The 27,010-nt window shown below is 46.4% G+C and overlaps 3 pseudogenes; all 3 read right to left on the reverse strand.

The window, feature by feature from the left end:
* Positions 1 to 300, reverse strand: part of LOC113893526 — a 32,378-nt pseudogene extending 32,078 nt beyond the window's left edge.
* A 1,462-nt stretch (positions 301 to 1,762) lies between these two features.
* LOC113892852 lies at positions 1,763 to 9,899 on the reverse strand (annotated as a pseudogene).
* Positions 9,900 to 19,589: 9,690 nt separating this feature from the next.
* LOC113892853 lies at positions 19,590 to 22,196 on the reverse strand (annotated as a pseudogene).
* Between the last annotated feature and the right edge of the window lie 4,814 nt (positions 22,197 to 27,010).

The raw sequence follows: 27,010 nt of genomic DNA on the forward strand, positions 1-27,010 counted from the left end.
AGAATTTCCTCCTGAAAGACTAAGTTCTGCCTCTCTAGGATTACAAGGAGAAAGCAAAACAGAATAAGTTCTCTCCTGATGAAGTGGTTCTCTGGACCAGAAAGATGTTCAGAAGAGCAGTGGGTGTGTCTGAGGCAAAGAGAGGGGACTCAAAGGGAACGCAGGGATACAGACAATGGTGAAACTTCTCCCAGATGCTGGGACGGATGTTGGAAGGACTCACACAAAGTTGCTGTAACAGTTGTGGCCCTTGTATTCCATGAAAATGCCCTGCTCACAGACCTGGGTGCCCGGCTCCATTGCCCTTTGTGCCTCAGGTGCTCAGACCCTGCCCAGCACACACCCAGAATCCATACTCTTAGGCACTGAGAAAAGACTGAGAGTAGAGACAACTTTGTACAGGGACCACGGGATGCGGAGTGTTTGCCTCCCCTAAGCAGGGAGGGCTGTAAACCCCCCAAATTTGAAATTAAGTAAGCTTCTATAAGGGTGATGGTGGAGAGGAGAAGGAAGCTGACCCCTCGGGGGACTGAAGAAAGGACCCAAGACTGGACCCCAGAACATCTATGTGGAGGGGGGATATCATCCAGGAACAAGGGGTGAGCCACCAGGGCCGTGGAGCTGGTGAGAGGGACAGGGACAGAAGGAGCTGGGGTCAGTGCATTTATCACTTTCATCACCCACGTTTATCACAGCTGCGACTGCCAAGTCAGGAAAAATGACTGGCAATGGGTGGAAGGAGAGGCTTCCCCAAGGACACAGAGGCTCAGATGCCCCTGGAGCCCATCCCAGCAGTCAACAAACTCTGAGAGGAAGACAGATTCAGAATTTCAGGTTACTGAAGGCAAGCAGGGACATTACTTTGCCAACAAAGGTCCGCCTAGTCAAGGCTATGGTTTTTCCAGTGGTCATGTATGGATGTGAAAATTGGACTGTAAAGAAAGTTGAGCACCGAAGAACTGATGCTTTTGAACTGTAGTGTTGGAGAAGACTCTTGAGAGTCCCTTGCACTGCAAGGAGATCCAACCAGTCCATTCTAAAGGAGATCAGTCCTGGGTGTTCTTTGGCAGGACTGATGCTAAAGCTGAAACTCCAATACTTTGGCCACCTCATGTGAAGAGTTGACTCATTGGAAAAGACTCTGATTCTGGGAGGGGTTGGGGGCAGGAGGAGAAGGGGACGACAGAGGATGAGATGGCTGGATGGCATCACCGACTCTACGGACATGAGTTTGAGTGAAGAGAGTTGGTGATGGACAGGGAGGCCTGGCGTGCTGCGATTCATGGGGTCGCAAAGAGTCAGACACGACTGAGCAACTGAACTGAACTGAACTGAAGCCAATGGCACCCCACTCTAGTACTCTTGCCTGGAAAATCCCATGGCCGGAGGGGCCTGGTAGGCTGTGGTCCATGGGGTCGCTAAGAGTCAGGCACAACTGAATGAATTCACTTTCACATTTCACTTTTATGCATTGGAGAAGGAAATGGCAACCCACTCCAGTGTTCTTGCCTGGAGAATCCCAGGGAGGGGGGACCTGGTGGGCTGCCGTCTATGGGGTCGCACAGGGTTGGACACGACTGAAGTGACTTAGAAGCAGCAGCTACCTGCAAGGGGCAGACTGTCTTTCTGAAATTTTTGTCCCTCAGGTGGGAATTGGTAATAGTAATGCAGAGACAATTAAAGATGAACGATGTGCCCTGGAAACTGGCAGGAAGCCAGGGAGCCATGAAAATCTTAGACAAACACAAACCCTACTAAGGGGTAGAGTCATGACTTTATTACTTGAAAGAAACAGGAGATTTTTTTTCTCAGTGAACACGAATTTCTTCAACCATAAATTCCCAAGGGGCCATGCACCAGACACATCCCAGCCCCCACACGATCAGCTTTCCTTTCGTGAATCCTGAAAGTAATACGGTGGTTGTGGGGGTCTCAGGAGCTTCAGGCTGGGAACAACCACAGGGAGGTCGGAAGAGAGCAGGAAGAGACAGGAGGCTGGGGTGACTCTCACTCACCTGGGAGCTGCAAGGCCCAGAACTAGAAATCTTTCAGGGAGACTCACTGACAAAAATCTCTGCATCCTTGTCCTGGGTGCTGCAGGGTGGCCACATTCCAAGTCAGCAGCTGTCAAGCCTACACGCTCGGGAGCAGGGCTGTCATCCCCTGGTGGCACTCTCCCAGTCTCAAGAGGACCGCAGTCAAGACACAGGGCGTTCCACACCCATCCACTCATCTCCACCCAGGATGAGTCCTCCGAAGAGAGAGAGGCTTAGGTAACAAAAGGGGCTGGAAGGGGCCACGAGTGAGGGCTAATTGTGCAACCTTGTTTGCAGCCCCACCTGTCTGCTGTCCCCCTATTGGAGTGAGCTTCCAGAATGGACAGACAAAGCCTGCCTTCAGGTCCTAAGTGTCTGATTCTGGGAAGAGATGATATTCGTGGTGGGGAGTCACTGAACCTTATCTCCAAAACCACCAGGACGGCCAAGGGGAGGAGGAGGAAGACTGCCTGGTGGGTGCTGTGTGGACTCTGGCACAGGTTCCAGCCACTGCTCATGTCCATCAGACCAGACCTGGCTCTGCCCCCAGGGAAGGCATTCCGGAAGGGGAGGATTGGGGATCTCTGAACGTCCAGGCTGAGGGCTCAGGATGGTGTGCATTGCACTTGTTTTTCTTGCTGATCTAGATCTTTCTTGCTTTCCATGGGTTTTCTCTGGTTGCAGGGAGCAGGGGCTACTTGGTGAGGTGCATGGGCTTCTCATTGCTGTGGTTTCCCTTGTGGAGCACAGGCTCCAGGCCCACGGGCGTCAGTACTTATAGCACACAGGCTCTGTATTTGTGACTCAAGGGCTCTAGGAACCCATACTCAGTAGTGGTGCACATGGGCTTAGTTGCTCTGTGGCATGTGGAATCATCAGGGACCAGGGTTTAAACCCCTGCCACCTGCAGGTTATTATCCATTGCACTTTGTTTTCAATGCATTTGCTATTCTGTTTTGTCTGAGATAGGGCCCTTGAGTGACAGTCCACACAGTTGCCCATGGAACCCATCTCAGTGAAGCCCTGCCCCCACCACTTGTAGGACCAGCAGGATGACCAGGGCCTAGTAACCTCACAAGCTCTCTACATTCTGGAGAGGAGTCCTGGGGATGAGTCCAAACTTCCTGAACACGTACCCCCAAGGCATAAAGTGAATCAATGATGCTTTATTTGATATTAGTTGGTTTTGTGAGACTGGCTATGTATGTGTGTGTGTAAATAATAAATTGAAAATCAGGAGTCTTCAGATTAAGCATGAAGCTCTGGCACGCATTCGAGTAGTTGAAATGTTCTACTATAATTTTGAGGAAAAGATAATCAATGGAAATTCTTGCCTTTATTTCCTCTTCAGGATCCTATTCTGGCCGAGGTTTACTGAGTTGGCACTAGGCTGATGGGTCAGGCTTGGTCACCTTCCACTGTCAACAGATACCTTCAGGCATTTACCAGAAGGCCTTTATCTCCCCTGCCCATTTCTATCCTGGGGAAGAAGGAGACTGGATATAGCAAAATACTGTGAAGAGGTGGACACAGGCAAAGCAAGGGGGACTGGAACCCCCAGTGACTCATACCCTCCCCAAAATATGGCTTTGCACAGCTGGATGTGGGTCATAAGGCACAAGGAACAAAAGGGAGACTGAACTCCTGACTCAAGATCCTCAGCCACAAAACCTGTGTCTTTCTTCGTAATACCTCTGAATCCTAAGCAATGTCCCAAGAGAAGCCTGGGGTGGAGGTGGCAAGCAAGGTGAGATGGGTGTCCTGGGGATATGAGAAGCCTCCTGTCCACTCTATTTCCCTCCCCCATACACCCTATCTCCACCCAGCACCCAACTATCCCCTATCATGCACCCCAGTCTTGGGTTACAGGGCCTTAGCAGGCTGAGGGTAATAGCAGTACACTATGAGATCCACCAGGAAGCTGGGCAGGTAGCTCATGGGGAGGTAGATGAACTTGGCATCCCAGCCAGCTGAATATCGGGTGCGGGGGTGGCAGGCAGTCAGGGCGTGCTCCATGCAGTCGGTCACCAAGGACAGATTCTGAGTCCACCGTGGTTTCAGTAAACTCAATGTCTTCAAGACTGTCCAGAAGTAGACACCATCTAAGTTATTCTCATTTTCCAACCCTCCCAATTCCAGATCAACTTCAAAGTTTCTAAAAATTCCTTTTTCTCCCCAAATCATCCTCCATATTAAATCAATTGATTTCACTGAAAAGTGTCCAAACACCCCCATATTTCTATCCACACTAAGTAAGCCTACTCTAGAGCTCATCCTGTAGATGTACTACATAATCCGAAGATCTCTAAAAACACTAGAAATAAGAAATTGAGGCATCTGAAACAAGGTGGTTCTAACACCAGCTTGCCATGATTCCATGGGTGGCATCACTCTATGACTTCAGTTACTTTCCCAAATAAAAAAATATTATAAGAGAAACTGGTCTTCTGGTCTGCCAAGCCTGGATCCTTTCCTTCTGTCATCAGTTGACCACACGGGACCCTGGAGATGAGCTCATGTCCCCATAGTGTGGGGGGACTCAGAGCCTGGAGGGTGGACCTGAGACTAGACAAGGCATTAATGACGGACCCAGGCTTCCAGACAAGAGTTGGTTTCTCTCCCCAAGGACCACAGCTCACTCACAGTCAGCAGGGAAGTTTTCTCCATAGAGTTCTTTCAGCTCTGGGCTGGCCCGATTCCACAATGCCTGGAGGTATCCAATAAAACCCTCATCTTGGGTCATATTGGTAACAAAGTAACCAGGCTCAATCATAGCCACCTTCACTCCGAAGTAGGAGAGCTCCCTTCTGTGGACAAGACAAAGGGTAAGGAATTGAGAGGTCGTTCAAGTAGAGCATGAAAGAACAGTCAGGGACCAGTACAGGAGTGGGTGAGATGGGCTGGGAGCTCTCAGAAGTTGTGAGATGCAGAAGCCAGGGAGAGAATCTCATGGTGATGTTAGTGCTTCTCTACCAAGTTTGACCATTTCCCCAGTTATTTAACACCACATGCCATCAGCTCTACATCCTACCAACTGTGCTGCAGAGCATCACTGAAATCCCGCCTCCTCCTGTTCCTCTCCCCCCAAAAAGCACCACATTGCACTTTGTGTCTTTCCATAGTGCACGCCTCCTGTCTCCCCTCTCCCACCCCAGTATCCCCTCTGTCCTCTAAGGAGTATCCACCTGCCTGTGGACAGAGCTTCTACACATCAGAGCCACCCTCTCTCCTCAGCCAGTAGTCTCTACCACTGATTGGACTAGGTGGCTTCCTTAACTAATTGCTTCAAGGAGTACACTTCCCGCCAGGGCTCCGAGAGCCTAAATACCACAGCAGCTGAGCACGTGGAAGGCCTGCACAGGCAAATCTATCCATTATTGTGCCTCCAATAATTTCTGACCGTGGGCCCTCCTGTAAGGCAGGATAAGTTGAATCAAACTCTACAGGTCAAGGAACAACTGGGTGTGCGAAACATAGGAAGGTGCTTCCCAGTGAAAGACATACACAGAGTAAGGGAGAGGGACCTGGAAGGAAGAGCCATTAGATATGTGATGTATGAAAATCTCTGCAGAACCTCCGCCCCACTCCCTGCCAACCCCCATCCCCCAGCTTCTGGCTCAGAGCACAGAAGCAAAACAGAAGGGCATCCACCCCAGGCCATTACCTGAGAGAGTCTGAGAAGGCCTCCACACCGTACTTGGATATGCAGTAGCCTGCAGGACTAGAGACACCCGGCCCAAGACACTGGAGACGTTGACCACACGGCCCCTCGCCTTCCGCACCAGGGACAGCAGACTCAGCGTCACGTCAATCACCCCCAACAGGTTCACATCCAGAACCTTCACAAAGTCCTGTTTGGTCAGCCACTCGTTGGGTGCCATGGGTGTGCAAATGCCAGCATTATTCACCAGACCCCAGAGACCTGGGAAGAGTGAGGACAAAAGGACAACAGTGTGCTGGGCCCAGGAGAGAGGACTGGGCCATGGTACCATTCACCCTCCAACCCGGAAGGACTTTAGGAGAGGGGTGGGAGCAGAAACCAACATGCTCCTGGGGGTTTGGAGAGTCCAGACCCTGTGAGCAGTGGGAGGACAGAAGGTGTGCTCCCTCTTGACTCAGTCTTCACACCCCGCCTACTGCCTGGTGACAAGGAACTAGCACCCCAGAGCTGATGAAGGGAAGTATTGAGCTTGAGGAAAACTTGTGTGTCTACAGTCTCTAACTCAGAGGGTGAAGTTGTGTCTTTCACAGTCCCTGTTCTCTTTGCAGACATGATAAATATTCCCTAGCTGCTCAGATTTTCTGACCCCCCAGGACTGAGTGGTTAACAGCTAATATAAGGGAAAGAGAGGGAAACAGAGAGAGACAGCGAGAGAGTGAGGGAAAGAGAGACAAAAAAGAGACATTGGATAAAAGACAAAAACAAATATGAGTATAGTATGGATGCAGATTGTGTGGATAAATAAGACTTGAATCCTGGTTTGGAGGGAAATTGTGGATAGGCCTAGTATTGACCTCTAGAGCCTGGGCTTGAAACACCCCCATCAATACTGAGTCATGTCTCTGTAGGAATCTGGGGGATTACATGGGGTATTTGGAGGGGAGGCTGGGCTCCCTCTCTTTACCCATCACCCACAGAACACAGAGTTCACCCTCTACCCTAGAAAACCCTACCTGTCCTCCCACTCATATAAGAGATCACTCTAGCCCATCTCCTTGGGAAAGATTCACCAGCTTGAAGGAAACTACGCTGCGGGAATCAAAGGCACAATCCTAAGGATTTCTTTTTTTGCTCTTTTTTTCCCTAAGTTTTCACTGAAAGATAATTTCTTTAATTGAAGGTTAATATTGTGCTGGTTCTGCGATACTTCAGTGTGAATCAGCCATGGGTATACAAAAGTTCCCTTCCTCTTGAAGCTCCCTCCCACCTGCCATCCTATCCCCTCCCTCTAGGTGGTCACCAAGCACCTGATCTGAGCTCCCTGCATCATACAGCAAATTTCCACTGGCTTCCCACTTGACATACGGTAATTTATATTGGTACTGATGAGCCCATTAGCAGGGCAGCAGTGGAGACAGGGACATAGAGGACAGACTTGTGAACACAGTGGGGAAGGAGAGGGTGGGACGAATGGAGACAATCTCAAGGTTTTATTTAGGGTAAACACAGTAACCAGAAGCCTCAGGGCAGCAAGAGCAGGCATTCAGGGTTGCTGGGGTAGGACTGCCAGAAATATCCACAGAGAGCTGAGTTCCTCCTCTGCTCAGAAACACGCCTACCTTGTAGGAAGAATATTCTTCAACCGTTTGCTATCAGAGACATAATCGATATACATGGTTATAGTGTAGGGACTTGGGTAAAAAGACGTTTATTGAGTTATCATTTATGGTGAATAAAAGGTAGGAGATGATTATGTATCATACCATAAAGTACTTTTTCATAAGTAATGCTATTTAAAAGTATAGTATTTTCTCAATCATAACCTATGATGTTTTTGAAGAAATTTTTGAAATGTTCTAAATCTACATATACTTATTCAGAGGAAAGAAAAAGATACTAACACATGAAAACAGAAGACTATGTACCTCAAAATGTTAACATTACTTATTTTGGGGGGAGGAACTTGTTTCAGAGTGTTTGGTCTTAATCCCTACACTTTCCTGAGTTTCCACAATGATGGTAGAGTAAGATAAGAGAAATTAAAGTTCTTTTCTTCCCTTTCAAAACTTGGGACGATTGTAATAAAAAGAAAATGCAGAAGAAGAAAAACTGAAAAAAGAGACAGAGAGAGCGGAAGTGACCCCATAGTAGATTTCTGACTTTTTCTGACAAGTCTTGAGAGCACAGTGTCATCCCCCCAAATGGGTGACATTTAAACCCAAAAGGTACTGCAATGGGTAGCCAGCAAGAACATGATCAACAGCTGAGACCACAGCCCAGTTCCAGTCCTGGGCTCCAGCCCCTCAACCACGCCCCCCTCCCCCACCTCAAGCACTTTTTCAGCCAGACTCCTCCTCCACTCCTCCTCCAGAAAGTCCACCCTGATCACCCTGCTCACTCAGCAGCAAGAAACCCAGACCTTCTGCTGAGAAAGGAGGGGACACCAGACGGGTAGTCTGCAAGAACACAGTCTCATCAGGGAAATCTCTCCCCAAACTGCAGATCCTCAAGGTCAGGTGATGGGTGTGGGGAGTGGAGGAGGTTCCGCTGGTCAGCTGGGTGAGGTGAAGACAGGTGGGACTTCAAATCCAGGAAAATGCCTTGGAATCTTCCCCAGGGAGCTGACAACCAGTGCCCTCACACAGAGAGAAGTAAACAAACAAGAAATCTGGGTGTTACCTCTGTCCCCAACATGCTCCTTGACCCAATTGGTGGTTGCAGTGACATTCTCAGTCTTGGTGACGTCCAGGATCACCGTCTGCAGCCTGTCTGATGTCTGGTTCCTCAGCTGCTCGGCCCCCTGCTCTGTCAGACACGCAGCCAGGACCCTCAAGCCTCTCTGGTCCAGCTGCCTGGCCAGGCGATTCCCAAAGCCTGAGTCACAGCCCGTGATGAAGACGAATTTGTCCTCGAGGTGGCTCACCACCTGCCTCTCCCGGTACCAGCGCAGGAGGTAGTACAGGACGACAAGGACCACCAGATATAGCCACATGGCTTTGCCAGGGACAGACACACGCAGGCTGGGGTGGAATAGACTAACTAGTGATCAGACTGGAGGAATTAGGAACACAGGATTATGACTGGCCAACCAGCTTCCACGCTCTCTGGCAAGGAGTTTTCAAGATTTTCCTGTTTATCCTCTTCAGTGAGTATTACTGACTCGAACCCCAAAGCATACTCTTGTCACCGGCCAAAATTTGGCCTTCTCTGTCCACAGAAGCCGAATGAAAAATACGGACAGAATTTAGAGGAAATAGAAAGGCGGCTTTTACTCTCAGCCAATGGAGAGGGGAACACAGTAGGCTCATGCCTCAAGTACTGTGCCCTCCCACTCCCACTCCATGAGGAGTGTGCTGCTGCTAAGTCACTTCAGTTGTGTCTGACTCTTCGTGAACCCATGGACTGCAGTCTACTAGGCTCCTCCGCCCATGGGATTTTCCAGGCAAGAGTACTGGAGTGAGTTGCCATTGCTTTCTTCGATGAGGAGTGTAGGGGCTTACGTAAGGCAAGGGCTCACAGTCAGGAGTCAGTGATGAGGAACAAAGGTGATAGGATCTTGATTTCTTCCTCGTGCATTATTTCAAAGATAGTCATAAACTAGTGTCAATAACCCAGTAATTGAGTCTGGCAGTTCGGTAGCTCTGTGGCCTTCTTTCTGATATGGAACTACAAGGGGAAGGATGTTGTAAGGGTAAACAGCAAGTAGGGGATGTATTTAGCATAGAGTCAAAGGAAACATGTGAATTGTAGCTCCTAATGAATTTGGGGCAGAAAAGCAACCTTAGTTACAGACATACAGGGTTAGAAACAGTTAAAGTGAAAAAAAAGTTAGGAATGTTGAGGCCTGCTACTGTTTTATCTTCTTTGTTCTCAGGAAAGGAAAAGAGAAACACTCGTTCCTCTTTTTTCCTTCTCACTACAACGCTTTTTGGTACAGTTACCCCATTTCTAATCGAAGCCATTGTATTTTCAACACAACTTCTTACGGATGACAATAGTTTTCCCAACCACCTAAGCCTGGTCCTCCCTCTCCTCCCAGTTTCCCTCTACCCAATTCTCTCCTCTCCACCCCCACCTCCATACATTAGAACCCTTACACATCTGGTTTCATGGTTCACAACTATCTATATACCAAGAGAATATAATCAATCTGATTTCGGTATTGACCAATTGTTGATGTCCATGCGTAGAGTCTTCTCTTGTGTTGTTGGAAGATGATGTTTGCTATGACCAGTGCATTCTCTTGGCAAAACCCTGTTAGCCTTTGCCCTGCTTCATTGTGTAGTCCAAGGCCAAATTTGCCAGTCACTCCATGTATCTCTTGAATTCCTACTTTTGCATTCCCGTCTCCTGTGATGAAAAGGACTTCTTTTTGGGTGTTCATTCTAGAAGGTCCTGTAGGTTTTCATAGAACTATTCAAATGCATCTTCTTCAGCATTTCTGGCTGGGGCATAGACTTGGATTACTGTGATATCACATGGTTTGCCTTGGAAACGAAGAGTTCATTCTGTCATCTTTGAGATTGGACCCAAGTAATTCATTTCTGACTCTTGTTGACTATGAGGGCTACTCCATTCCTTCTAAAAGATTCTTGCTCAAAATAGTAGATACAATGGTCATCTGAGTTAAATTCACCCACTTCAGTCCATTTTAGTTCATTGATTCCTAAAATGTGGATGTTCACTGCTGCCATCTCCTTTTGACCACTTTCAATTTATCTTGATTCATAGATCTAACATTCCAGGTTCCTACTCAATATTGTTCTTTACAGCATCGGACTTTACTTCCATCACCAATCACATCCACAGCTGGGCGTTGTTTTCACTTTGTCTCTGTCTCTTCATTCTTTATGGAATTATTTCTGCACTCTTCTCCAGTAGCATATTGGGCCCCATCTTTCAGTGTCCTATCTTTTTGCCTTCTCATGCTGTTCATGGGGTTCTCAAGGCAATAATACTGAAGAGGTTTGCCATTCCCTTTCTTCAGTGGACCACATTTTGTCAGAAATCTCCAGCATGACCCATCTGTCTTGGGTGGCCCTACACGGGCATGCCTCATAGTTTCATTGAGTTAGACAAGGTTGTGTTCCATGTGATCAGTTTGATTAGTTTTCTGTGATTGTGGTTTTCATTCTGTCTGCCCTCTGAGAGATGAAGATAAGAAGCTTATGGAAGCCTCCTGATGGGAGACACTGACTGAGGGGGAACCTTGGTCTTGTTCTGATGGGTGGGGCCATGTTCATGTTGTCTTTGCAGTCCTGATAAATATTCCCTTGCATTTTCAGATCACCTGAAACCTTCAGGAGTGAGTGCACAACACCTAATATGAGGGAAAGAGAGGAAAACAGAGAGGGACAATGAAGAAGGCAGAGGAAGAAAAGAAACATGGATAAAAGACAAAAACAAAAAGGTGAGTAAAGGCTGAGTGCAGATTCGTTTGGTAGAACAGACCTGACACCTCAGGTTTGGGGAACTTGTTGATAGGTGGTATTGACCTCTAGGCCTGGCCTTGAAACAACCACATCAAAACTGAGCTTACTTCTATAGGAATCTGGGGATTCAAGCGTAGTCTGTCAGGGGCACACACCTGCCTCTATTAACCTGCCTCCCCCTAAATTGATATACTTTGCCCTAGAAAACTCCACCCTCTCCTCCCACCCACAGGAGGCCACTCTGCCCCTTTACCCGCAGTTCACAGGTTACCCAGATTCATGGAACCTGTTTGTGAGACACAAAGACAAATACCAAGAGCTTAAAGACTAATCCCCTAACAGAATTCAGAGCCAAGAGCAGAGTCATGGGAGTTGGGTACAAGCTGTTAGAATTATTAGCACACAGATGTAGTCTGTCTGCTGCTCAGTTCCAACCCTGCACTTCAAGGAATGTATATCTCCCACCATATTTGACCAAAGATCAAGTTAATACTTGTGATTAGAGTGTAGGGAAGTGGTTAGAAAGAAGTTTACCATGATATCATTTATGTCGAATACAGTGAATAACATCTAGGAACGAATTACATTTATTGCATGATGTACTTGTGACTAAGCAGTGCTATTCTAAAGTGTATAATATTCTTAATCATTATTTACTTTGTTTTGAAGAAATTTTTATGTGTGTAAAATTGCTTACCTTCTCCGTGGAAAATTAGACTACACATTAAAGGCAGAATGTAACATGGATATGAAAAACGTTATCAGTTCATATCTGTCGTGGTGTGATTGGTGTCACTGTAGGTTTTAATCTGTGTACTTTTCCCATTTTCCACAATAATCATATTTTACATGTATTCTAGAATGAAAGAAATTATAGTTCTTTCTTACTCTATGATACGTAAAAATTGTGGAAAAAAGCAAACATACACACACAAAGAGAAAAACAAAAAAGAGAGAAAGTGACCCCATAGTAATTTTCTGACCTTCTTTAATGAAGGCTTCAGAGCTCAGTGTCATCACTGAAATTAGGTGACACTGAGCCCCAGGTAGGATGACTACGGGTCACCAGCAAGATCATGATCAAGGGCTGAGAACACAGCCCAGCTCCAGCCCTGCCCCCAGCCAGCCATGCACCTTCCAACCAAAATCTCCTCCAGGAAGTCTGACCTGATCACCCTGCTCACTCAGCTTCTTGAAACATGTATAATATCATGTATGAAACGAGTTGCCAGTCCAGGTTCGATGCACGATACTGGATGCTTGGGGCTGGTGCACTGGGATGACCCAGAGGGAGGGTATGGGGAGGGAGGAGGGAGGAGGGTTCAGGTTGGGGAACACAGGTATACCTGTGGCAGATTCATTTCAATATTTGGCAAAACTAATACAATATTGTAAAGTTTAAAAATAAAATAAAATTTAAAAAAAAAGAAAAGAAACTCAGACCTTCTGCTGAGAGGAGGGTATGCCAGACAGGAAGTCTGCAAGGCACATTCTCATCACGGAAAACTCTCCCCCAAACTACAGAGCCTCCAGGTCAGGAGGTGGGGGTTGGGGATGGAAGAGGCTCCTCTGGTCAGCTGAGTAAGGTGAAGAAGACAGGTAGGACTTCACATCCTGAGAACCTTGGAATCTTCTCCCTGGAGCTGTCAAGTGGACTCCCCTTCACAGAGACAGGAACCATGTATTCCACACACACTCCTTCAACCATGGGGCTGCTGCAGCATTGCTCTCTGTCTTTGTAACGTGCTGGATTCCCTTCTCTGGTCTGCCTGATGTCTGGTTCCTCAGCTGCTCGACCCCAAACTCCATCAGACATGCTGCCAGGATCCTCAAGCCTCGTAGGTCCAATGCCTGGCCAGCAGGTTCCTGAGGCCGAGTCACAGCCCATGATGAAGACAAACTTGTCCTGGAGTTGGCTAACCATCTGCCTCTCTCAGTACCAGGGCAGATAGCACAGGCCATCAACACTACCAGGTTCAGCCACATGGCTTTGCAGGGGACAGACACCCAGAGGCTAGGGTGAAACTAGAATCTGGCTAGTGTTCAGACAGGAGGAATTAAGAACACATATGATGTTGGGTGGCCAGTCAGGCTCCAGGCTATCTGGCATGGGGTCCTCAGGCTTATCCTGTTCATTCTCTTTGGTGACTACTATTAATATAAATTCTGGCCCCAACACGTTTTTTATTTTTTTAATACACTTGACCCATTTCTACCATATGACTTTGCACTTGCAAAACAACCCTTTAAGGATGACAGTAGTTTACCCAATCTCATTTTCCTGGTTTTCCTACTCTTTTTTATTTCCTTCCAGCCACAACTCCCCTCCCCACCTCTACTCCCATACATGTAGAACCCTTACATCCCAGATTTCATGGATCACAGCCATCTTCTTACATTTATATTATTTATCTCTGGGACCTGGATTCATTGTTCTTATAAAAGGAACACAGTGAAATCAAGTCACCTGACTTCAAACCCAGCTCTGCTTCCAACTGGCTGTGGGACCTTGGGCAGCTGGGTTTAGCCTCTGACCAGTTTAACTCCTCTGACTCAGCTCACAGAATTCCCTCCTGAAAGTCTAAGTCCCCTCAGCCTCTCTAGGAACAGAAGGAGAAGGCAAAAGAAAATAAGGTCTCTCCTGATAACAGTGGTTCTTTGGACCAGAAAGGTGTTCAGAAGAGCAGTTGGAGTGTCTGAGGCAAAGAGGGGGACTCAAAGAGAATGAGGGGACACAGGCAATGGTGAGATTTCTCAGATGCTGGGATGGGTATTGGCAGGACTCACACATAACTCCTCCAACAGTTTGAGGGTAACAGGCCGGAGGGCAAGGGGTCTCCAAACGGAGGAAATAGGCTGCAAGTGTCAGACATTTTTTTTATCTCTCTCTTAAGTGGCAGGAGGAAACAAACAAGTGTTATATTTTTTCCCCTTCTCTATAGAAATTTATAAACAAGTTTCTCTTAAAATTCTGTTGCCATGGTGACACCTGGTTCCACCTGAACTTAACTTTTCTTAAGCCTTGAGCTAACCCATGCATCTTTCTTATGGAAATGTTTGTCTTAAGCCGTGCTAACATACCATGTATTTACCCTCGACTCTGTCTTCAAGTCGGTTCCCCCAAAGGCTCAGAACCGACTTGACAAAGCCGTATGTTATACTGATACCTTGTTCTCCTAATCTATGTTAATGAAACTATATATTTATATGGAAACCTGCCTTTCTTCGAGAATATTGTCAACCATTTTTTGCCCCTGGATGACTCACCTGGTGCCATTCTCTGAGTTTTGAGACATTTCCTTTCTTTAATTAGCAGATTGCTAGTATCTATATATGAAGAGGGAAATGGCAACCCACACCAGTGTTCTTGCCTGGAGAATCCCATGGGCAGAGGAGCCTGGTGGGCTATAGTCCACAGGGTCGCAAAGAGTCGGACATGACTGAGTGACTACACACTACACTTAGCAACCCTAGGCCTCAGGGCAGCAGCAGCAGGCATTCATTCAAGGTTGCTGGGGTAAGGGAACCAGAAGTTTCACAAGGAGAGTTGAGTCCCTCCCCTGCTCGGCAACAGGCCTGACTTGTAAGATGAATATGGTCCAACCATTTGTTATAAAGAAACGATCAAGGGCTTCCCTGCTGTTTCAGTGGTTAAGAATCTGCCTTACAGTCCAGGGAACACCAGTTAGACCCCTCCTCTGGAAAGATCCCACATGCCACTGGACAAATAAGCCCGTGTGCCACAATTACCAAGCCTGTACTCTAGAGCCCACAAGCTCTAGCTACTGAAGCCCATGCACCATAAAACCAGTGATCTGAAACAAGAGAAGCCCACACACCTCGAATAGAGAATAGCCTCTGCTCTCCACAAGTAAAGAAAGACCCAGCGCAGCCAAAAATAAATAAATAAACAAACAACATATCTTTTTTTAAAAAAAGATACAATCAAACATACACGGTTATAGTGTAACGACTTGGGTAGAAAGAAGTTTACGAGATATTGTTTACATTCAATATAGTGATTAAAAGGTAGGAAATACTATGTCTCAAACCATGAAGCATTTTTTAATAAGTAATGCTATTTTAATGTGTAGCATTTTTCTCAATGGTAATTTATGAAGTTTTTGAAGAAATTTTTATGTTCTAAATCTACATATTTTAATATAGTAGAAAGAAAAGGATAAATATCTGCAAAATATAAGACCATGTACACCAAAATATTAACAACACTTATCTGGGTGGTGAGATTTTGAGAGTGTTTGGTTTTAATCCCTGCATGTCTCTCAGTTTCCACAATGATTATGCTTTACATTTATACTTAGAAGAAAAAAAACTAAAGTTCTCTCTATCCCCTGCCAAACATCAGCAGATTTGTAGTAAAAAAAAAATAAAATAAAAAGCGTAGAGGCTTCCAGTTCAAGGTGGCAGAGTACAAGGATGTGTGCTCATGTCCTCCAATGAGAACACCAAAATCACAACCAGTTGCTGAACAACCATCCACAAGAGGATGCTGGAACCCACCAAAAAAAGATACCCCAGGTCCAAAGACAAAGAAGAAGCCACAGTGAGACCAGAGGAGGGACAGAGTCACGATAAAATTAAATCCCATAACCACCTGGTAGATGACCCACAAATGGGAGAATGAAAAATACCAAAGAAGTTCTCCCAGTGTTATGAAGGTTCTTAGCCCCACATCAGTCTTCCCAGCCTGGGGATCTGACAAAGGAACTGGGAATGCCCAGGGAACCTGACCTTGAAGACCATCAGGATTTGATTATAGGACTTACACAGGACTGGGGGAAAGACAGACTCCAGTCATGGAGGGCACAAACAAAATCTCATGTGCACCAAGACCCAGAGGAAAGGAGAAGTGACCCCATAGGAGACTGAAGCAAACCTATCTGATGATATTGGAAGGTCTCCTATGGAGGCTTGGGTTGGCTGCTGCTGCTGAGTCGCTTCAGTCATGTCCGACTCTGTGTGACCCCATAGACGGCAGCCCACCAGGCTCCCCCATCCCTGGGATTCTCCAGGCAAGAACACTGGAGTGGGTTGCCATTTCTTTCTCCAATACATGAAAGTGAAAAGTGAAAGTGAAGTCGTTCAGTCTTGTCTGACTCTTAGCGACCCCATGGACTGCAGCCCACCAAGCTCCTCCATCCATGGGATTTTCCAGGCAAGAGCACTGGAGTGGGGTGCCATTGGAGGCTTGGATTGGCAGGGGCTCACTAAAGGGATTGAGGCACAGGCAGCAGCAGTCCTGGAAGGTCTCCCTTGGCATAAGCCCTCTTGGAGGTCACCATTAACCCGGCCGTAGAGCCTGTAGGCCCCAGGGCTGGATCGCTGCAGGCCAAACAACAAACAGGGAGGGAGCACAACTCCATCCATCACCCATCAGCAGATAATTGGATTAAAGTTTTACTGAGCAAGGAAAAACTGACCCAGTCTCTCCCATCAGGAAGCTTTACACAACAAGTCTCTTAGCATCCTCCATCAGAGAGCAGACAGAAGAAGCAAGAAGAACCACAATCCCACAGGGAGTAGAGCAAAAACCACATTACAGAAAGTAATCTGGAAGAAAACAGCAGAAATTTATGTCCCAGATGAGATGACAAAATAAAACCCCAAGAAAACAAATAAGTGGAGATAGGCAACCTTCCAGAAAAAGAATTCAGAATAATGATAGTAAAGATGATCCAGGATCTTGGGAAAGCAATGGAGAAGATGCAAGAAATGTTTACCAAGCATTTAGAAAAGCTAAAAGCAAACAAACAGAGATAATAATACACTAGAAGGAATCAGTAGCAGAATAACTGAAGCAAAAGAATGGATAAATGACCTGAAGGACAGAATGGTGGAAATCACTGCTGCAGAACAAAATATTAAAAAACAAACAAACAAATGAAAACAGCCTATGAGACCTCTGGGACAACAGTAAACACATCAACATTTGCATTACAGGGGTCTGGGAAGGAGAAGAGAGAAAGAAAGGACCTGTGAAAATATTTGAAGAGATAATAGCTGAAAGCTTCCCTCACGTGGGAAAAGAAATATCACCAAGTCCAGGAAGCACAGAGAATCAGGATAAACCCAAAGAGGAACACACCAAGACACATAGTAATCAAACTGACAAGAATTAAAGACAAAGATGAAATATTAAAAGCAATAAGGGAAAAATGACAAATAACATACAAGGGAACTCCTATCAAGTTATCAGCTGATTTCTCAACAGAAACGCTTCAAGGCAGAAAGGAATGGCACGATATATTTGAAGTGATGAAAGGGAAGAAACTACAACCAAGAATACTCTACCCAGAAAGACTTTCCTTCAGATTTGATGGAGAAATCAAAAGCTTTCCAGACAAGCAAAAGTTAACAGAACTTTGCACCACCAAACCAGCTGTATGACAAATGCTAAAGGAACATCTCTAGGCAGGAAGCGTAAGAGAAGGAAAAAACCTAACAGAAAATAAACCAAAAGAATTAAGAAAATGGGATCATACATATCAATAACTGGGCTTCCCTGGTGGCTTAGACAGTAAAGAATCCGCCTGCAGTGTGGGAGACCTGGGCTCGATCCCTGGGTTGGGAAGACCCCCTGGAGGAGGGCATGGCAATCCACTCCAGTATTCTTGCCTGAGGAATACCCATGGACAGGGGAGCCTGGTGGGCTACAGTCCATGGGGTCGCAAAGAGTCAGACATGGCTGAGCGACTAAGCACAGCACAGCATATCAATAATTACCTTAAATGTAAATGGATTAAATGTCCCAACCAAAAGACATAGACTGGCTGGGTGGATGAAAACATGTGCTTGTATACACTTCCACTTATCACATTACTCTGCTTGACCCCCCATATTGTATGTAATTATTTTATATTGCTAGGTTAATCAGGTTCCCATTATACTTTGCAATTGTAATTATCTTTTATTTTAATCTGGCTATTGATTGTGAAAACTGATAAACATCTTTTACTATTTTGACTACGTAACTATTACTCAATATGGTTGTATCATGATTGGTCAACAGAAAAATAATAGATTCTGTATCCTCAAAACTATCGTTTAATAGAAAAACCCATAAACACTTTAAAATCCAGATGCATATCAGAATTATCTTAGAGGTTTTTGAAAAATACAAATGCCCAGGTATTGCTTTTTTTTCCTCCAAATCTCCAGATATATTTCTGATGAACAGCTCTGTTTAAAACCAACTGGATTAGATGATGATCTTTTATCTAGTTTGTTTCATTTTTTCTATTTCACATTCAGTGCTCCCATCTCATTTAGTTTATGTTTTTCAATTTTTCCATCTCTTCTTTATTTTTTTGATGTTCTTTCTCAAGCCTTTATCAAGAGTAGTAGAAGACCTTTTGTATACATACATATCAGTCAGTTCGGTTCAGTTCAGTCACTCAGTCGTGCCCAACTCTGCCACCCCATGAACTGCAGCACATCAGGCTTCTCTGTCCATCACCAGCTTCCAGAGCTTCTTCACACTAATATGCATTGAGTCAGTGTTGCCATCCAGCCATCTCATCCTCTGTTGTCCCCTTCTCCTCCTGCCTTCAATCTTTCCCAGCATCGGGGTCTTTTCCAAGGATTCAGTTCTTCGCCTCAAGTGATGGAGTTTCAGCTTCAGCTTCAGTCCTTCCGATGAATATTCAGGACTGATTTCCTTTGGGATTGACTGGTTTGATCTCCTTGCAGTCCAAGGTACTCTCAAGAGTCTTCTCCAACACCATAGTTCAAAAGCATCAATTCTTCAGCGCTCAGCTTTCCTATAGTCCAACTCTCATGTCCATACATGACTACTGGAAAAATCATAGCTTTGACTAGACAGACCTTTGTGGGTAAAGAAATGTCTCTGCTTTTTAATATGTTGTCTAGGTTGGTCATAGCTTTTCTCCGAAGGAGCAAGCATCTTTTAATTTCATGGCTGCAGTCACCATCTGCAGTGATTTTGGAGCCCCCAAAAAATAAAGTCTCTCACTGTTTCCATTGTTTCCCCATCTATTTGCCATGAAGTGATGGGACCAGATGCTATGACCTTTGTTTTTTGAATGCTGAGTTTTAAGCCAGCTTTTTCACTCTCCTCTTCCACTTTCATCAAGAGGCTCTTTACTTCTTTGCTTTCTGCCATAGAAGTCATGAATTTTGCCTAACTAAAAAATTTGTGACATTTTGATTCCACTTGTATGACTTAGTATGAATAGAATGCTAACTTTTAATTTAAAAAATGAGATATACAACAAGCACCAAAGGTTTACTGAATAGCACAGGGAACTATAGTTAATATCTTGTAATATTCTATAATGGAAAATGATTTCAAAAATAATACATGTGTATGTGTACAACTGAATCACATTGTGTGTATTTGAAAATTTTTAAGTCAACTATACTTCAATAAAAAAAAACCATATATATATATATATATATATTATTTTTTTAAAGCACAGAGAATAGAAGGAAAACAGAAACCAAAGAGAAAAGGAAAATAACTCCATGGTAGTTAACTTTCTTTAGACAAGTCCTGAGAACTCAATATCGTCATTTGAAAGTGAATGACATTTATACCCAAGTGGAATGTCTATGGGTCACCAGTAAGAACACAATCAAGTGCTGAGAACACAGCTCAGCTCCTGTGCTGCCCCCCAGATACCCTTGCAGACTTTCAGCCAGAGCCCCCACCTCCACCCCTCCTCTAGAAAGTCTACCCTGATCACCCTGCTCACTCAGTAGCAAGAAACCCAGACTTTCTGTTGAGAGAAGAGGGGACACCAGACAGTTAGTCTGCAAGGACACAGTCTCATCAGGGAAATCTCTCCCCAACACTGCAAACCTTCAAGGTCAGGAGGTAGGGGTGAGGGATGGAAGAGGCTCATCTGATCAGCTGGGTGAGGTGAAGAAGGCAGGTGGGACTTCACGTCCAGGAAAACACTGTGGACTCTTCCCCAGGGTGCTGACAATGGGTCTCCTCTCACACAGAAAGAAGAAGTAAACAAACAAGAAATGTGGCGGTACCTTTGTCCCCACACGCTCCTTCACCCACTCGGTGGCCGCAGCAACACTCTCAGTCTCGCTGATGTCTGGTTCCTCAGCTGCTCCGCCCCTTGCTCCGTCACACACGCAGCCAAGACCCTCAAGCCTTGCAGGTAGAGCTGCCTGGCCAGCTGGTTCTCGAAGCCCGAGTCACAGCCCGTGATGAAGATGAACTTGTCCCGGAGGTGGCTCACCACCTGCCTCTCCTGCTACCGGCGCAGGAGGTAGTACAGGCCCAAGAGGACCACCAGATACAGCCACATGGCTTTGTAGGGGACGGACACACACAGGTTGTGGTGAATAAGGTCTGGTTAGTGATCAGACAGGAGCAATTAAGAACATGCACCAAGCTGGTTGGCATGGAGGCTCCAGACTCTCTGGCATGGACTTCTCAAGATTTTCCTATTCACCTTCTTCAGTGAGTTATTACTGACGACGATTCCAGCGCTTGCTTTTAGGTACTCTTAACCCGCTTCTCATCAATACCATTGCATTTCCAACACAAAACCTTAAGGATGACAATACCTTTGCCAACCTCACTTTCCTGGTCCTCCCACTCCTCCTGCTTCCCTCTGCCCCCTCTCACTTCTCAATCCTCACACCCACACAACACATTAGAAGTTTTGCATTCCAAATTTCATGGTTCACAACCAAATTGTTCCCTTTTTCTTACTGAAGCCTGTGACCTGGGTCTCCCAGGCTATTTTACATCACAGGAGGATTTTTCTAATGAAGATTATTATAATGGGATACACTTGGAATCAAGACACACATGACTTCAAAGCCCAGCTCTGCTGCCAACAGGCTGTGTGACCTTGGCAGCTGGTGAGCCTCTGACCATGTTTCCTCTCTGGCTCAGCTCACAGAAGTCCCTCCTGAAAGACTAAGTCCCCTCAGCCTCTCTAGGATTAGAAGGAGAGGGCAAAAGAGAATAAGGTTTCTCCTGATACAGTGGCTCTCTGGACCAGAAAGATGTTCAGAAGAGCAGTGGGGGTGTCAGAGAAAAGAGAGGGGACATGAAGGGAATGAGGGGACACAAGCAATGGTGAGACTTCTCCCAGATGCTGGGATGGGTGTTGGAAGGACTCACACAAAGCTGCTCTAACACGTGTTCCCCTTTGACTCCAAGAAGATGTTCTGTCCACATACCTGGATGCTGGGTTCCATTGCTCTCTCTCCTTCTGTGGTCAGACCCTGCCCTGCCAGGCACCACAGACAACATCCAGACCACCCAGACATAGAGAAAAGCCTGATTTGAACCTTGATGTCATATCATTAATTGGAATGCTAACTCCCCCAAGCAGGGAGTTCAATAATTGGAAAGGAATTAGCTCAATTTGTGAGGGTTATGGTGGAGAGGAGAAACGAGCTGCCTGCTCAGGAGACTGGAGGAAGGACCCGAGACTGGATCCCAAAACAGCTGTGCATACAGGGTTTCACAGGGATGAGAAGAATACCACTCAGTAATGGGGCTGGACCACCAGGGGCACTGAGCTGGTGAGAGAGGCAGGGGCAGAAGGAGCCAGAGTCAGTGCCCTGGGCATCTCCTCACCATCCACATTTATCACAGCTCCGACTCCAAGTCAGGAAAGACGATGGACACTGAGTGGAAGGAGAGGATTCCCCAATGACACAGAGGCTCCATGCCCCTGGAGCCCACCCCAGCAGCCAAGATACACAGAGAGGAGGAGAGATTCAGCCTCTAGTGGTCACTGTCACCTGCAGCGTGCTGACTGCCTCCTGAAAGGAGTTGTCCCTCGGGTGGCAATCTGCAGTGGTAATAGAAAGGATGGTCCTGCAGAAAGCAGCCTGTGCCTGCTTCCTGGGTGACCAGCAGGACCCTCCTACAGGGATTCCCCAAAGGGTGAGGAAGAAGAAGGCCAGGATGGAGGATGGTGCCCTAGAAACTGTCAGGAAGCCAGGGAGATATGCAAGTCTTTTACAAACACTAAGCCTGTTAATACGGAATGAAGCAGGGCAAAGACTAATAGAGTTTTGCCAAGAAAATGCACTGATCATAACAAACACCTTCTTCCAACAACACAAGAGAAAACTCTACACATGGACATCACCAGATGGTCAACAGTGAAATCAGATTGATTATATTCTTTGCAGCCAAAGATGGAGAAGCTCTATACAGTCAGCAAAAACAAGACCAGGAGCTGACTGTGGCTCCAATCATGAACTCCTTATTGAGAAATTCAGACTTAAATTGAAGAAAGTAGGGAAAACCACTAGACCATTCAGGTATGACATAAATCAAATCCCTTATGATTATACAGTGGAAGTGAGAAATAGATTTAAGGGCCTAGATCTGATAGATAGAGTGCCTGATAAACTATGGATGGAGGTTCATGACATTGTACAGGAGACAGGGATCAAGACCATCCCCATGGAAAAGAAATGCAAAAAAGCAAAATAGCTCTCTGGGGAGGCCTTACAAATAGCTGTGAAAAGAAGAGAAGCGAAAAGCAAAGGAGAAAAGGAAAGATATAAGCATCTGAATGCAGAGTTCCAAAGAATAGCAAGAAGAAATAAGAAAGCCTTCCTCAGGGATCAATGCAAAGAAATAGAGGAAAACAACAGAATGGGAAAGACTAGAGATCTCTTCAAGAAAATTAGAGATACCAAGGGAACATTTCATGCAAAGATGGGCTCAATAAAGGACAGAAATGGTATGGACCTAACAGAAGCAGAAGATATTAAGAAGAGATGGCAAGAATACACAGAAGAACTGTACAAAAGAGATCTTCACAACCCAGATAATCACGATGGTATGATCACTGACCTAGAGCCAGACATCCTGGAATGTGAAGTCAAGTGGGCCTTAGAAAGCATCACTACGAACAAAGCTAGTGGAGGTGATGGAATTCCAGTTGAGCTATTCCAAATCCTGAAAGATGATGCTGTGAAAGTGCTGCACTCACTATGCCAGCAAATTTGGAAAACTCAGCAGTGGCCACAGGACTGGAACAGGTCAGTTTTCATTCCAATCCCAAAGAAAGGCAATGCCAACGAATGCTCCAACTACCGCACAATTGCACTCACCTCACACGCTAGTAAAGTAATGCTCAAAATTCTCCAAGCCAGGCTTCAGCAATATGTGAACCGTGAACTTCCAGATGTTCAAGCTGGTTTTAGAAAAGGCAGAGGAACCAGAGATCAAATTGCCAACATCTGCTGGTTCATGGAAAAAGCAAGAGAGTTCCAGAAAAACATCTATTTCTGCTTTATTGACTATGCCAAAGCCTTTGACTGTGTGGATCAAAATAAACTGTGGAAAATTCTGAAATAGATGGGAATACCAGACCGCCTGACCTGCCTCTTGAGAAATCTATATGCAGATCAGGAAGCAAGAGTTAGATCTGGACATGGAACAACAGACTGGTTCCAAATAGGAAAAGGAGTACATCAAGGCTGTATATTGTCACCCTGCTTATTTAACTTATATGCAGAGTACATCATGAGAAATGCTGGACTGGGAGAAACACAAGCTGGAATCAAGATTGCCGGGAGAAATATCAATAACCTCAGATATGCAGATGACACCACCCTTATGGCAAAAAGTGAAGAGGTACTAAAAAGCCTCTTGATGAAAGTGAAAGTGGAGAGTGAAAAAGTTGTCTTAAAGCTCAACATTCAGAAAACAAAGATCATGGCATCTGGTCCAATCACTTTATGGGAAATAGATGGGGAAACAGTGGAAACAGTGTCAGACTTTGTTTTTTTGGGCTCCAAAATCACTGCAGATGGTGACTGCAGCCATGAAATTAAAAGACGTTTACTCCTTGGAAGGAAAGTTATGACCAACCTACATAGCATATTGAAAAGCAGAGACATTACTTTGCCAACAAAGGTCTGTCTAGTCAAGGCTATGGTTTTTCCAGTGGTCATGTATGGATGTGAGATTTGGACTGTGAAGAAGGCTGAGCACCGAAGAATTGATACTTTTGAACTGTGGTGTTGGAGAAGACTCTTGAGAGTCCCTTGGACTGCAAGGAGATCCAACCAGTCCATTCTGAAGGAGATCAGCCCTGGGATTTCTTTGGAAGGAATGATGCTAAAGCTGAAACTCCAGTACTTTGGCCACCTCATGTGAAGAGTTGACTCATTGGAAAAGACTCTGATGCTGGGAGGGATTGGGGGCAGGAGGAGAAGGGGACGACAGAGGATGAGATGGCTGGATGGCATCACTGACTCGATGGACGTGAGTCTGAGTGAACTCCAGGAGTTGGTGATGGACAGGGAGGCCTGGCGTGCTGCAATTCATGGGGTCGCAAAGAGTCGGACATGACTGAGCGACTGACTGAACTGAACTGAAGCCTGTTAAGGGCAAAGGTTGTGGTTTCTTTACTTGGAAGAAACAGGAGATTTTTTTTTCTCTGACTATGAATTCCTTCACCATAAATTCCCACGGGTCCATGCAGCAGCCCCATCCTACTCCTTACAACATCAGCTTCCCTTTTGTGAGTCTTGAAACTCATATGATGACTTGTGGGGTCTCAGGAGCTTCAGACGCCTGTTCCAGGTGGGTACAATGACAGGCAGGTCAGGAGAGAGCAGTAAGAGGCAGGAGCTGGGGTGACACTCACCTGGAATCTGATGGGCCAGAACAAGAAATCTTTCAGATGCGATTCTGTCACGGAGACTCACTGACAAAAATCTCTGCATCTTATCTCCTCGGAGGGGTAGTTGGGCCAGATTCCAGGGCCAAACTTCTGACCCACATGTAACCCAGAGCTGACACATGTACCCCCTGGCGTAGCCCCAGTACATCTCAGCGGGGACCACTGCCAAACTAAGGCCACCCTCCACCCACTGCCTGTTCTACACCCAGGACAGGTCCTCTGAACAGGTTGGGGTGTAAGTAACAAATGGAGGAGCTGGAAGGGGTAGGAAGTGAGGGCAAGCTGTGCAAGCTTGTTTCCAGCTCCACTGTCTGAAGTGGAGACTCTAAAATGTGGAGACAGGTCAGCGTGTTCAGGAGGCTGGAGGGGTTGGGGAGTCACTGACCACTGCCAACTCACAAACGCCAGGACAGCCCAGGGAAAGAGTGACAGCAGATTCTTTGTGGCACTCCTGTGGATCTTCATAGCATGGGTTCCTGCCCCTGCATACATCCATCAGAGCAGACCTAGCTCCCTCCTCAAGGAAGGTGGCCTGGACAAAGGAGGAATGGTGCTCTGCTGAGGGTCCAGGCTGAGAATGTGAGCTGCTGTGCCCTGCACCCTTTTTCCAGTGCATTTGTTGTTCTGCCTTGTCTGAGTTGGGGGCGGTGAGTCACAGTCCACAGAGTTGGCCATGGAACTTATCTCAGTGCAGTCCTGCGTCCCCCAACCCCCTTGTAGGACCAGCAAGGAGGATCAGGGTTTGTAAGCTCACAAGTCCTCTGACATTCTGTAGAGGACTGCTGGAGATGAGTCCAGAGCTCCTGAAGACAAACCCTCAGGGCATAAAGTGAATTAGTGATGCTTTACTTGATTTCAGTTGGTTTGGTAGGTCTGGCGGTGTGTGTGTGTAAATAAAAATATGAAAATCTGGCGTCTTCAGATCAAGCAAGAAGCTCTAGGTTTGCACTGAAGAGGAGAACGTGGATCGACTTTGAGGGGCTGACACACCACAACCTGAGGGATTCAGAGATCCTCGAGGATCCTCTTGGTCACGTTCATCTCTTCAGCAGTCCCCTCTCTGACACCAAGCCATTAAAACAGGTTTGAGTTTCAGGGGTCCTGCAGCATCTGATCTCGCTCTCTGTTTGCTTGAAAATGGTGATATTGTTCTATGACGTAAGGTTCCCTTAAACACACCATAATCTCAATTTTGAAAAAAAAAAAAAGATAAAAATTCAGTATTTTAGTTGACTCTTGGAGAAGTCCTTCCCACTCCAATTTGCCCTCAGCCCAGGTATCTGTATAACTGTACAAATGCATTCTCCACTGAGTCCATACTCAGACCATCATGACAGCAGAGGACACACAGAGAGCAAGGGTCTCTGGAAGCACTGGGACATCAGGGGAATTCCTGCCCTGATCACAGTAGGTGCTCACTAAGAGTTAGCAGAAGACATAAGACCAGGCTCCAGAAGTGACTCCCAGGCTCCTCCATTAGAGGGTAGGGGAAGGGGATCTGGGCTGGGGGACCTGGCAGGTGGCAAAGGATGGAGGGTAGTGACTCTATAGGAGGGGATGGAAGGAGGACCACAGGGAGAGTTCTCGTGAGGGAGATGCTACATGTCCCCGGGAAGGGTTTGGGCCCTGCCTCTCCCTTACAGACCTCTCCTTGTTTGTCCATCCCTGGGTTAATCCTGGGATCCCAGGTCACACGATAAGCCCCAGAAAGACACATTAGCCCCTCACTTCTGCAGACAAAGGAATGACCTCACTGCCTTCTTCAAATCCTCCTCAGGTCGCCCCACACACCCCTACACGTCCGCGAGGTCACCTGACTCTTTGTCTCAGACACACCCACTGCTGCCCAAGGCCATGGTCACAGTCACTGGGCCTGGATAAACGTGTGGTCAGCTGGGTGAGGTGAAGAAGGCAGGTGGGACTTCACGTCCAGGAAAACACCTTGGACTCTTCCCAAGGGAGTTAACGCCGGGTCTACCCTCACACAGAGAGAAGTAAACAAACAAGAAATGTGGATAGTACCTCTTACCCCACCCCCCAACTCTCCTTCACCCACTCAGTGGCCGCAGTGATGCTCTCAGTCTTGATGACATCCAGGTATACTGTCTGCAGCCCGTCTGATGTCTAATTCCTCAGCTGCTAGGCCCCCTACTCAGACAGACACGCAGCCAGGAACTTCAAGCCTCGTAGGTCCAGCTGCTCGGCCAGCAA

This window comes from Bos indicus x Bos taurus, chromosome 5 (assembly GCF_003369695.1).
Source record: "Bos indicus x Bos taurus breed Angus x Brahman F1 hybrid chromosome 5, Bos_hybrid_MaternalHap_v2.0, whole genome shotgun sequence".
NCBI lineage: Eukaryota > Metazoa > Chordata > Mammalia > Artiodactyla > Bovidae > Bos > Bos indicus x Bos taurus.